Genomic DNA, 13,114 nt, shown 5'->3' on the forward strand with positions numbered 1-13,114 from the left:
GTGGGATATGCAAATTGTTCCAAATGCAGCAGCAGTACTTTCACCTGAATGTCAAAACTGTCAGGGAGCTTTAAATCAAATCTTTATAACATTTAAAAAAAGTACCCAGCCCCAAGATTGAGGCATCAAACTAACTGAAAAAACTTGACTCCCATACTTTCAAATAGCTCTTGTATGTCAACAGGGTAATGTCAAAGTTCTAATTCACCTGCTTTCTAATTTTAACCTTTTAAGGGTTTTATTTTATTTGGCTTAATTATGATATTTTCTACAAATTAATGATAAATGCCTTGATTAATAAAACCAAATGTCAGAGAAAATGACAACTTGATGAAAAATTAATACTTGGCAATATTTTAAGATATGGAAGTACTAAAGATGTATCTTAAACTTCATACTTCATCAGCTCTTTTTGAAGGTGGGTAACTAGAATTTTTCTTGAGCCTAGGTTTTCATAACCACATGTGTAGATGCATTTTAGCAATATAATTTTCAGCTGTTGCTTTTACTATTAGCTGTTATAGATAGAAATATATTCATACATTCTCTCTTCTTGACCCCATAATATTTTTTAAATAATATTTTGATTGATTTTAGAGAGGAAGGGAGAAGGAGAGAGACAGAGAAACATCAACGATGAGACAGAATCCTTGATCGGCTGCCTCCTGCACACCCCGCACTGTGGATTGAGCCTGCAACCTGGGCATGTGCCCTTGACCAGAATCGAACCCAGGATCCTTCAGTCCGCAGGCCAATGCTCTATCCACTGAGCCAAACCAGCTAAGGCCCCATGGTATTTTTTATTTCACAAAATCAAGGTAATATTTTCTATTTGCATTAGTTCTAGAGATGAAGCTATCATACTGAGTCTACATACTAGAAGCAATGTATGTTTGTGTGTGTGTGTGTGTATTTCAAGAGATCTCATGGTGTAAAATGTAGTAATTGGTGATTGGATACCTGCTAGACTATTCATTCATTTATGAATATTTAAGCTGTTATACTTTAAAATTATTCAGTAAAATAATATATACACAGAGAGAGCACAACCTTTCAAAGAGAAATTGATTTTAACATGGAGATTGCTTTTTTAAAATATCTTTTTCTAACATTTTATTAAAATACCTGAATAACAATAAAGAATTGTAACTTGCTTCCCCCCCCCCCTTTTAAACTGTTGCTTAAATTAAAAACAAACAAACACTGAAGTATAAGAAATATGACTATTTTATTTTTCTCCTTTAACTGGAGATCATGGATTTGAAAGATTTTTAAAAACCCTATTTATTTTTTTTTTATCTTCACAAATACCAGATGACTTTTTAATATGAATACTTAAATATTCTATTAAATGTTATGTGGAAATGGTAGTATGCAGGATTACAGCCCAGTTTGTTTTTTTATTTTCATATATCACAGATAAAGCTGCCAACCAAATGCGGGAAGGCATGATGGCCTCTTCTGTGTTGTACTTTGGTTTGGTTGTTCAGGGATAAAAAGACCCACATAATATACTGTCAGTAAAATGAACTCACTTTGACCATCTGTTCGTGTAATGACATGATGGTTATACCTATCAACAGACATTTTTGCCAACTAATGATAAAGTCACTTTTTTCCTGTAATATACTTACAATTTCCAGGTAGTTATTTCAGGTATGCTACTATGCATAGTAAGATAAATAGAGGTAAGTGCTGGCAACATTCTATAAATACAATATATGCCAATCACAAGGGGAAACATTATTCAAGAGAGATTTCTAGTACTATTAAAAACTGGAGTTGGATTGTGCTGACTCCTCCCTTAGCTGGCAATAGGCTTTATTGTTTTTGTGTCATGCCTGGTTCCAAGCCTGCAGTCTGTCCTGGCAAAGCTGCTTGATGAGGAGAAGCCACCAGCATAGCTGCCCTGACTGCTTACATACCTGTCATGAATAATAAATTCATCAGCTAGTTAATCATTGCATTATATCTGTCTCTGTTTCTTCTTAGCTGATCACTGCCCAGAGGAGTTTAAGTTCCATTGTAACACAAAGCTTTCTATTATGTTTCTATACTTGCATTTATTTGTATGCAAAAGCATCCATTCTTCATTTTTCATATACCAGTAATAAGACATGCCCCACTTCTTTGACAGGTCTCAAATTAGATATTAAACAAAGTGCATCCCCTAACCTCCTTTTCCCCGTTTATTCTATTTTTTGGCCTTTCATCAATTTACTTTTGCATGTGAACCAATTAACTTTTATTTATTAGTTAAAATTTAAGGAAATACTAATATTTATCTCACAATCCACAAATTTATAAATTTTTAGCTGAGATTTGAGTTATTTGGGATAAGTACTATAATTGAATGTCATCCTTTTCCCAAAATGTCTATAAATAAAGAAGATAGACTGAATCAAAAAAATAATCTCGAAAAGGCTTTTGCTTGGTATTACATTTTTTGATTTTAGAAATGAGGACAGTGGACTCGACTTTACTCAGAATCATTAGTTTCAGGGAGTTGAGTTGTAATAATTTATACTTGTTGCTTGAATTAACACATAGTTGATGTTCTTTGAGGAATCTAAATTTCATGGAAAATTAAAGTTTTAGACTCTCTTTAAAAACATACAAATATTATAAAAAATGTTCTTTTATGGACTTAAAATACCCTAATTTCCAGTTTCAGTACTTAAATTAGATAATATCTTCTCTCTAAATGACTTTTTAGCACCTTTGGAAACTGTTCTCTCCTTTAAGCCTACCGTATTTTATTGTGGAGCTCAAGTGAATGAGACCTTACTAGCTTTCTAAGTTGCCTAATGTAATCTTAAGTATCAGAAGAACGATCAGTTCTCTTAAGTAGGATTCATTTACCTTATTTGTTTTCTTGGAAGCTTGTGTTTATTAATTGAATAAACTACGCTCATGAAACTCACTGATAAATAGAGCAATCAAAAGATATCAAGAGAAACCATGAACATTGTCCACCATGTGTAGGGGATTTGTGTTTCTTGCCTGAATGCTGCATTTATTCTTCCTCCCTATCTACTGTTTCCTCCAATATTCAGATCTCTCTTTATATCCTTTAGTGATGACAAGATGTTTTTTATTTCTCTAATGAAGTGGGAAGCAGATTAACATGCTTTCTTCTTGGGAATTAGACTACTTATTGTAGTACTGCTCAACATATCTTTGTAATGCTCCCCACCCCTACCCACAACTAATTAGTGACTTTCAGAATTAGGGAAAATCTTGCTTGTGCAGTGGCTCTATATTTACCAGTGATCATGGAAGTGTTACTAATACACTTGTCAGTATTAAAAAAGAATTAAGTAAATAAAGGGCCAGATGGTGGAGCCCAGGACCTATGAAGAGCCCAGTATGTGTGGGCTGATCCATTGGAATGACAGAAACATATTACCTGGCTAAGTGGAACCAGAGTTTGGCTTTCACTTATAAGAAAAAGGCCATTTTTCAAATGTGTTTTCTTATGATAGAGTGACTTACATGTTCAGATCTCATTTTTACTAGTAATATTTCCCTGTACATCAAAAGCCAACAGTGTTTACATGTATCAGAAAAGTCTCTTAGAATTGGACATAGTACCATCAAAGTACAGCAGTTACCATGTGAGCATTTTTGCTGGTTAAGAGAAGAATCCTGCTTTATTCTCTCACAAAAACCTATGTTATTACTATTATAATTTATTTATTACATTTTATTATAATTGAATATTTGTGTCCTTCAATAGACTCTTTGGCTCATGATATAAAGAATCTGGTTATATAGGGGCTGTAGTGCATGGCCATATGAGGAAGTAATAAATATTCTTAGAGTTTTGTTATAATAAAAGCATTATAATAGTGGTTATAATATTAATCTGAAGAAACTAAGAAAGCAAACTTCCTTTCTTTCCTATGATTTGTCTTTACATCTATACATATATAAACATCTTGTTTCCCACTCTAATTTCCATCTTTTTTATTTTTCATCTATTTTATTTTTAAATGTGTTTAGGATATTTTCGGTTTCTAGGTTAAGTGGATGGATCAGTGAATTACTGGGTAGGTATACTGCCTAAATAGAGTGTACATTTAAAAAAACTTTTCTCCCCATAATCACACAAATAATACTAGAGGATATTAGCTAAACATAGGTCTCTCACCTTGCATCACTTCATCCATCTTTCTATCATCCAGCAAGTATTTATTGAATTTCTGCTCTGTGCCAGGAGCTTCCTAGGTGTTAGACATACTGTTGAACCAAAAAATACATAGTCTTTAACTTTGTGGAGCTTACAGTCTAGTAGGAAAATATAATAAACACATAAACATTACACACATGGTTATATAACTAAATTAAAAAATTAAATTTTGCTGGACTTCTCAATTTTGGCATAGTTAGGGAATTTGATCTGCACTGGGAGAATTATCTTCAGTAGCCTGCCTTATTAATAGTAGATAACTTCTAGATTTCAAAAATGCAGGCAGGCCAAATTAATTCAAATTATATTTTAAGGTACAAGTGGCCTTGGGATGATAGGTGGAGCAATATTTGTTTTCAAGGTGAGTAATAAAGAAAAGTGTTGTAAACTTCGGCTTACTATATATCAATATGTATTTTCAAATCTCAAATTGAAAAGTCAGAGGGATAATTTCTAACATTTGTTTAATTATAAAATATTTCTTTTAAATATTGTTTATTAATAGTTCTGTGAATTGGGTTGTAGGAATAGTGATGGAGAAACAGGTGATGGAAATGTATATTTATTTCTTCTTCTCTTTGGACATGTGTGTGGAATATTTTTGTGTTCTGATCAGATTGTTCATTATGCTCTCTTTGGATGTGTGTCCTGTTTGGCCTTCCTGCTTTGCATGCTCGTTCAAAGGCATACCAAGTCATTATGCTGGACTTTAGCCTTGTTCAGTAAAAAGGCCATTTTCTCCATCAGCTGTCCACTTGGACATACATTCTTTTTACTCTCAAAAAGATTTTATATTCATTCAGCATGTATTAGATGGATTTGTCAAATTACTCACAGATAATCAGTTTTTTAAAGTTATAATTTGAGCTATGACCTCTCAAACTGTGAATTATAAGGTTTGACCCTTTGGTTCACTGTTTGACACAGCAGCCATTAATTATAGTTTTTAAAGGACATTTTATTTCATTTAGAATTTGTATGATGAAAAAAGTTTAAGTATTTTCCATTTAACTTTCAAGAATAAGTGCTGAAATGTAAATATAAAAATGTGTACATTGGAATATAATAAATAGCTGGCTTGCATATGCATACTATATTGAAATGTATTTATGCATGTTTCTAGCAGTACATTAAGTCTGTTGTACATACCTATAGAAATAGAAATTTCAATATAATAACCTGTGTGTTACACAAAGATTATACTTATTTTATGTAACTCTTGTTATCAGGATGAGACAGACTTTTAAATATGTTTATCATGGTGATAGAGACTTTATTACCATTTGAATCTAGTCTTTTTCTTTTCCTTGCGCAGGAATTCAGAAGTAGGTGCTTATGAAGACCCAGTGTCAAATTTTCTGAAACTAATTGTAAACACTTTTTATTTACAAAGAACATTGAATCATGTTTAGATTTCCCAGAATGCCCTGAGATATGGATCTACCAGCTCCTCTTCCCACTAGCTTCTCTTAACCCTTTGCACTCGCTTGCTTTTTTCTCGATTCCTTTGTTCTACTCGGGATTTAATTTTTTAAATACCCCAGATTTTACAAAGCGCGGCAATAGAATAAAAAAACTTGAGTTTCTTTTCATACAAACTTATTTATTTGGATTTTTTTATATTTCAAATTATTGATACATTCAATAACCGTCACACTTGACATCCGAGTGCAAAAGGTTAATATGTAATCATCCAATCTTTTAGATAGGTAACATTTTAGGAATTTTATTTTCCTATTGCAAAAACCAATTCTTTGAACTAAAAGTAAGGACTTGTAAATACCTTATGGGGATTTTGAAATATGAAAACTGTTTTCAGAGATCAATAGGCTCAGAAAAGTTCATTTTAATTTTCAAGATTTATACTGATCTCATTTTGTTTGGTAAAGATATTTTTTTACCTTTTCCTATTTCTCATATTACTTAATAGCTAATACAGGATGATACAGAATTTTTCATTTATTGAAAAAAAAATTTTTTTTAGAGAGAGAAAGAGGAAGGGAGAAAAAGAGAAACATCAATTTGTTGTTACATCCACTTACACATGCATTGGTTGTTTCTTGTTATGTTCCCTGATTGGAGATCAGACTTGCATCCTTGGCATATCAGGATGACACTCGAATCAACTGAGCTACCTGGCCAGGACTGTCATTAAAATTTTTAAAAATTTGGTCCCAACCTACTTTTTGAGCACCTAACTTGCAAATTTCTCTTCCACTCTTCGTATCAGGCCTCACCTCCTTTCCCTAAGCTCATAATTCTTTCTGCCCATACTGCACTGCTTGCTGTGTTAACACACCCTGGCTTGCCATGCTTTGTGTCTGTTCTCAATGCTCATTCAGCCTGTTGTGGCCTTCTTGTAACGCAGAAAAATGCTGTGTCCCTAGAGGAGGCCTAATTTATCCTCTACTACAGAATCAACACATCCTTCTTAGTGCCTCCACATTTATGCACATGAGTATAACACTTAACCCATTGTGTCATGGTTTTTACCTATGCCCATCTCCTTTCCCAGAGGATAAGCTCCATTAGGGGAAGGAATATGCCTTCTTCACTTTTGTGTTTAGTTCAGACCATGTTCTCAATAAATGTTTTTTGAATTAACTGGTCTGTCAGACTTAGAGGAACTATATCATCAGTTACACTAAGAATTTATCTACAACACAAACATAGCAAAAAAAGGATCCTTTAAAAATTATGTGGAGAAAACCAAGATGGCGGCATAGGTAAACACCTGAACTTGCTGCCTAGCACAACCACTTCAAAACTACCACTAAAAGTCAAAATGGACATCATCCAGAACCACAGGAAAGCTTGCTGAGTGGAAATTCTACAACTAGAAGGGAAGAGAAAAGCACACTGAGACTCAGAGGAGCTGCAGAAGTAAAGGCAGAGGTACAGAGGCACGCGCGTGGAGAGGGCTGGCAACTGAATACAAGGCTGGCTTTCTCAATCCGCAGGGAGACACAAGTTCCTGACTGCTCTGAACTCCAGTTCCGGGCGAGACTCTGGGGACCCAGACTCATACAGGGAGAAACTGGACTGTCTGGCAGCGGGCAGAACTTGAGGGCAGTTTTCTCTCAGAGGTGCTTGCAGCGATTACCAAGGGACACTGAGGCCCGGGGCCTCTTCGGGCAGGCCTGACAGGAAGCCATTGCTGTTTGCTCTGCCCTGAGACTCCGCCCAATCCAAGCTGTGCGCAGAGGCTTTTGCATAAGAATGGCCTGGTCCTTTGAAATCTAAACTTACCTATCAAACTGCAGCTGAGTCAGAGAAACCCAGAACATCCAAAAGAAGGCCCCACAGCAGCTTGCATTGCTTCACAGCTGGGCCTCATCTGGGCACCTCCAAAACCCAAACCAAGAAGAGGAATCTGCAGATCTCTCCGTAGGTCCTGCTGGGTTGCCTTAGGCAGAGGCTAAATTAGCACCTCCTTGGAGATCCAAGAGCCAGTGTACCCAGTGATCAGAGTGAGACCATCCAGATTACAACTCCTCAGATCCATAAGGGACACACTCAGGGGGCAGACTCAGTGAGCACCAAAGCCCCACTGAAGCAAATCTTGCCTCATAAGGGTGTCCCCAGCACAGAAGTTCTCCCATCGTAGACACAGCTGATCCTCACAGCCAATTGGCCTGGAGGTCAAGTCCTCCCAGTGATTCCAACAACAATCAAGGCTTAACTACAACAAGACTGTGCACACAGCCCACAAAGGGGTACACCAAGAGTGTCCACCTCAGGTAACTGGGGAGGCTGAGATACTGGGTCCTTATAGGACACCTAGCACACAAAGCCACTCTATCAACTCAGGGAAGCAGCCAAAATGCGGAGACAAAGAAACAGGTCTCAAATGAAAGAAATGGAGGAAAGCAAACTATTGGATATAGAGTTCAAAACCACGGTTATAAGGTTTTTCAAGAATTTTCTAGAAAAGGCTGATAAATTTAGTGAGACCCTCGAGGATATGAAAAAGGACCAACTAGAAATTAAGCATACACTGACTGAAATAAAAAATAATATACAGAGATCCAACAGCAGACTAGAGGATTGCAAGAATCAAGTCAAAGATTTGAAATACAAAGAAGCAAAAAACACCCAACCGGAAAAGGAAAAAGAAAAAAGAATCCAAAAACATGAAGATAGTGTAAGGAGCCTCTGGGACAACTTCAAGCATACCAACATCCAAATTATGGGGGTGCCAGAAGAAGAGAGAGAGCAAGATATTGAAAACCTATTTGAAAAAATAAGGACAGAAAAATTCCCCCACCTGGTGAAAGAACTAGACATATAAGTCCAGGAAGTGCAGAGAACCCCAAACAAAAGGAATCCAAAGAGGACCACACCAGACACATCATAATTAAAATGCCAAGGGCAAAAGACAAAGAGAGAATATTAAAAGCAGCAAGAGAAAAACAGTTACTTACCTACAAGGGAGCACCCATACGATTGTCAGCTGATTTCTCAACAGAAACTATGCAGGCCAGATGGGAGTGGCAAGAAATATTCAAAGTGATGAATAGTAAGAACCTACAACCAAGATTGCTCTACCCAGCAAAGTTATCATTCAGAAGAAGGTAAAGATAGAAGAAGAAGAAGAAGAAGAAGAAGAAGAAGAAGAAGAAGAAGAAGAAGAAGAAGAAGAAGAGGAAGAGGAAGAAGAGGAGGAGGAGGAGGAGGAGGAGGAAGAGGAGGAGGAGGAGGAGGAGGGAGAGGAGGAGGAGGAGGAGGAGGAGGAGGTAAAGATAAAAATTATGAACAACAAATATATATCTATCAACAAGTGAACCTAAAAATCAAGTGAATAAAAAATCTGATGAACAGAATAATCTGGTGAATATAATAGAATTGGGGGCATAGAAAGGGAGTGGACTGACAATGCTCGGGGGGAAAGGTGTTTGGGGGCTGTGGGAAGAGACTGGATAAAAATCATACACCTATGGATGAAGATAGTGGGGGTGGGGGCAGGGGCATGGGGTGGGGTGGGAACCGGGTGGAGGGGAGCTATGGGGGGAAAAAAGAGGAACAACTGTAATAATCTGAACAATAAAGATTTTTTAAAAAAGAAAAGAAATTATGGGTACTAAATTTCCTTTGGGTCACTACATGATCTCCTTAAAGTCTGGGTATTTGTTGGGTACTTATTTTTACAGCTCAGTAAGAAAACAGAAGTTTCCCCCTATGTATATATATATAAAAGCCAATCAACTGAATGGCAGAAGCACCAGAACGACCAGAATGACCGGTGGCTATGATACGCACTGTGGCAGCCAACCTGCCCGATCGAGGGCGAGGCCGGTCAGCCACCCACCTGCGGCCTCTCCTCCCTGCCGGCCCTCCTCCTGGTTTTCCCACCCACTGCCGATCCGGGGCAGGCAGCCGGATCTAACCTGTGCACAAATTTGTGCACTGAGCCTCTAGTATACTATAATAAGTTTAAATACAATTTTAAGACAAAAGACGTTTTTAGTTAAAAAAAAACACACACCAAACCGGTGACTTGTCAAAGTAGTTTTAGATCTTAACATTTGAAATGATAACATTAAAGGATTAATACACAAAGTCTTAGGAGTGTTTGATACTCTAATTTATACAAACCACTATTGATGATTGTACTTAGTTTGAAATAGCTTTTTATATGTAGACTTACCAAAGCTCTGAAATTTAGGCAATAATTAGCCTCTCAAATGGATCTGTTTGGAAAGCATTATAAAATAATAGCTCTCTTCCCAAAGAAAGATATAGTTGTGTGAAGGCTGCACTTACTTAATGGTGTCTCAGCTGAAACAGGTGCCTTACTTACTTTGTTCCCTAGGAGCAGCTTTATAGGTTTAAGCACTGAGTATATGGCCCATAATGGCCCTATTAACAAATCAGAATGAGGCCAAGGGAAAGCTCATCTAGGATCCACACACCTCAATGCAGTTAGTACATAGAGAAACTAACTCTCATTAAGCATAATTAAACCTACTATTGACTGTAAGCTGTTACTTACCTTAAACTTCTCTGTGGAGAGTGTGGAAAGAGATTAACCTAGCAGATTGGGACATTAATTACTACCTCTTTCACATTAAAGTTATCATCAAGAAGGGCTGTATTCATAAATGAAACATAGAAGGGATTGAGAGACTGAAAATATGTAAATTTACTTTATGGAAAGGGAAAAAAGCCTATATTTAAAGAGAGAGAGAGAGAGAAGAGAGAGAGAGAGAGAGAGAGAGCGAGCGCACGCCTTGTGCGAGATGCAGAGATGCTAGCCCTAGCAAAATGGTACTCTGGCTAATTATTACAAAAAACTAGAGGCCCGGTGCACGAAATTTGTGCACTGGGGAGAGTGTCCCTCAGCCCAGCCTGCACCCTCTCCAATATGGGACCCCTCAAGGGATGTCCAACTGCAGGTTTAGGCCCGATCCCTGTGGAATCGGGCCTAAATCTGCAGTTGGACATCCCTCTCACAATCCGGGGCTGCTGGCTCCTAACTGCTCACCTGCCTGCCTGATTGCCCCCTAACTGCTCCCTTGCTGGCCTGATTGACACCTAACTGCTCCTCTGCAGGCCTAATTGCCCCCAAATACCCTCCCCTGCTGGCCTGATCACCCCCTAGGCTTTTATTAGTATAGATATGACCCTGCACAGAAAATTTTAATAACCCTGCTTTACAATAAGGGCTTGACGATTGAATCATTAGGACCAGACACCAAGATTTCCTTTCTTTGAATAGTGGAGGGAACAATTATCTTGTCTTTAAGTTGCCCCAAAATTAAAATGAGATAATGACTTAGAAAAGTATAAAAGCACCATATAAAGACAACTCTTTAAAATGAAAAACACTATTTTTATTCTCCCCTTCCTTCCTTTACAGCTTTTATTTAAACTTTGAAATTTATAAAAATTTCACTCCAATTTTCATTTCTTTACATTCAATATTATTTTGTATTGGTTTCAGGTTTTATATTAGTTACAGAATAGTGGTTAGAAAATCATATACTTTACAAAGTGTTCCCGATATTTCAAGTACCCACCTGGCATCATACCATCATTACAACACTATTGACTATATTCCCTATTTAAGTGACAATGGGTTTACAGGTTCCTTTCAGTCTTTCTTTTGTGTTGCTCGTCCTTCGTTTTCTTTCTCAATTCTTCCCTCATTTTCTTTATATAGTATCTCAATTGGCCATCAAAGCTCAGTGAAGGCACTGGGACACGCTTCATCCATTTTACAGACCAGGAAACTGAGGCCAATTCCAGTTGGCTGTGGAACTTGACTCAGCACACAGGAAGCCCTCAGAGCCATGCTCTTTGCGCTTCCTAAGGGCCAGCCGCCCAGCAAACAGAACAAACCTTCCAGTCAGGCTTCCGAGCCTCTTTCTTGAGCACCTCTTCATTGCGGATGCTCCACATTCTTTCCTCTCCCCGTCCCCTGCCCCCCATTCTTTACTGCCCCTGCTTCTCCGGAGCAGGTGGAAGGCTTTGCACTCACTGCCTAGGCATGCTCTGCCATGGGACAGGGCACCGCGGGCTTGCTTTTGGGTCAAGGCAGGAGCAGGAATCACTGCCTCTGAAGTGTGAAGGCTGCCTGAGAAAGGCCGGTTAGCACTGGGAGCTTCTCTGAATCACATCAGTCAGTCCAGTACCCTGCAGTGCAGCACCCCTCCACTGAGGTGGCACTGCCCCTCAACCCCCGTCTCAGGGGTGAGGGTCCTTGTCCCTCTGCCCGGAGTCCTTCCATGCCCCTTGATCCCTGGCAGGGCCCTAGTACCCACTTGGCATCATACCATCATTACAACACTATTGACTATATTCACCATTCACCGGCATCTTGGGGCCACTGCAGAACCTCTGTCTCTCTGCAGATGAGGCAGATTCCCTTGGTCTCCGTGAAGCTATGAATCTGTGGCCAGAGGCCAGGTCTGGGTCTCAGCAACCCCCTGCCTGCAATGTTCCCAGGGACCCCCAGGAGCAGCTAGGCGGTCGGGCCTCACCTCCCCAGGGCAGTGATGTTCCCAGGGACCCCCCAGAGTGGCGGGCAGCGATGCTCCCAGGGACCCCCGGGAGCGGCTAGTCAGGTCCGGCCTCGCCTCCCCGGGCAGTGATGATCCCAGGGACCCCCGGGAGCGGCTAGGCGGTCCGGCCTCGCCTCCCCGGGGCGGCGATGTTCCCAGGGACCCCCCAGAGTGGTGGTGGGCAGCGATGATCCCAGGGACCCCTGGGAGCAGCAGGAGGCGATGCTCCCAGGGACCCCCAGGAGCGGCTAGGCGGGTCCGGCCTTGCCTCCCCGGAACCCTGGGAGCGGCTACGTGGTCCGGCCCGGGGTGGTAATGATCCCAGGGAACCCTGGGAGCGGCTAGGCGGGTCCGGCCTCGCCTCCCCGGGGCGGCGATGCTCCCAGGGACCCCCAGGAGTGGCTAGGCGGGTCCGGCCTTCCCTCCCCGGGGCGGCGATGAACCCGGACCCTTCCTGTGCAGTCTGGCGCTGCCCACCCCACCGCCTCCCCGGCCATGGGGTGGGCAGCGCCAGGGCCTACTCCGCTCCCGATGGACCTGTACTCCCGGAAGTAGGCCATGGTGCTGCCCGCCTGCCTTCATATGCAAATTAACCGCCATCTTTGGTGGGTTAATTTTCATACTCATTCACTCTGATTGGCTGTGGGAATAGCGAAGGTACGGTCAATTTACATATTTGTCTATTATTAGGTAAGATAGGCTGAAATGATCGCAAAAATGTGTCCTTGCCTCTGACTGACATACCACTTCACAGGAGACTGCGGGTCAGTGAGTCCTCTTTTCTCATTAGAGCTTCCTCCCCTGCTCAACTAACCTGCAATGTTGAAGGGGCTTGTGAGAAAGAGAATTTCTTCCCCCACCCCAGTTGCTAATAGCCCTTTATTTATGAAATTGATCGTAATGATTATACAAATGTTTG

The 13,114-nt window shown here is 40.0% G+C and overlaps 1 non-coding gene across 1 annotated transcript in view; it reads left to right on the top strand.

The window, feature by feature from the left end:
- LOC103290701 (uncharacterized) overlaps positions 1–13,114 on the top strand; it is a 608,248-nt gene that overhangs the window by 168,172 nt on the left and 426,962 nt on the right. The gene's annotated exons all lie outside the window — the stretch shown is intronic.

The sequence above is a fragment of the Eptesicus fuscus genome, chromosome 3 (assembly GCF_027574615.1).
Source record: "Eptesicus fuscus isolate TK198812 chromosome 3, DD_ASM_mEF_20220401, whole genome shotgun sequence".
Taxonomy (NCBI): domain Eukaryota; kingdom Metazoa; phylum Chordata; class Mammalia; order Chiroptera; family Vespertilionidae; genus Eptesicus; species Eptesicus fuscus.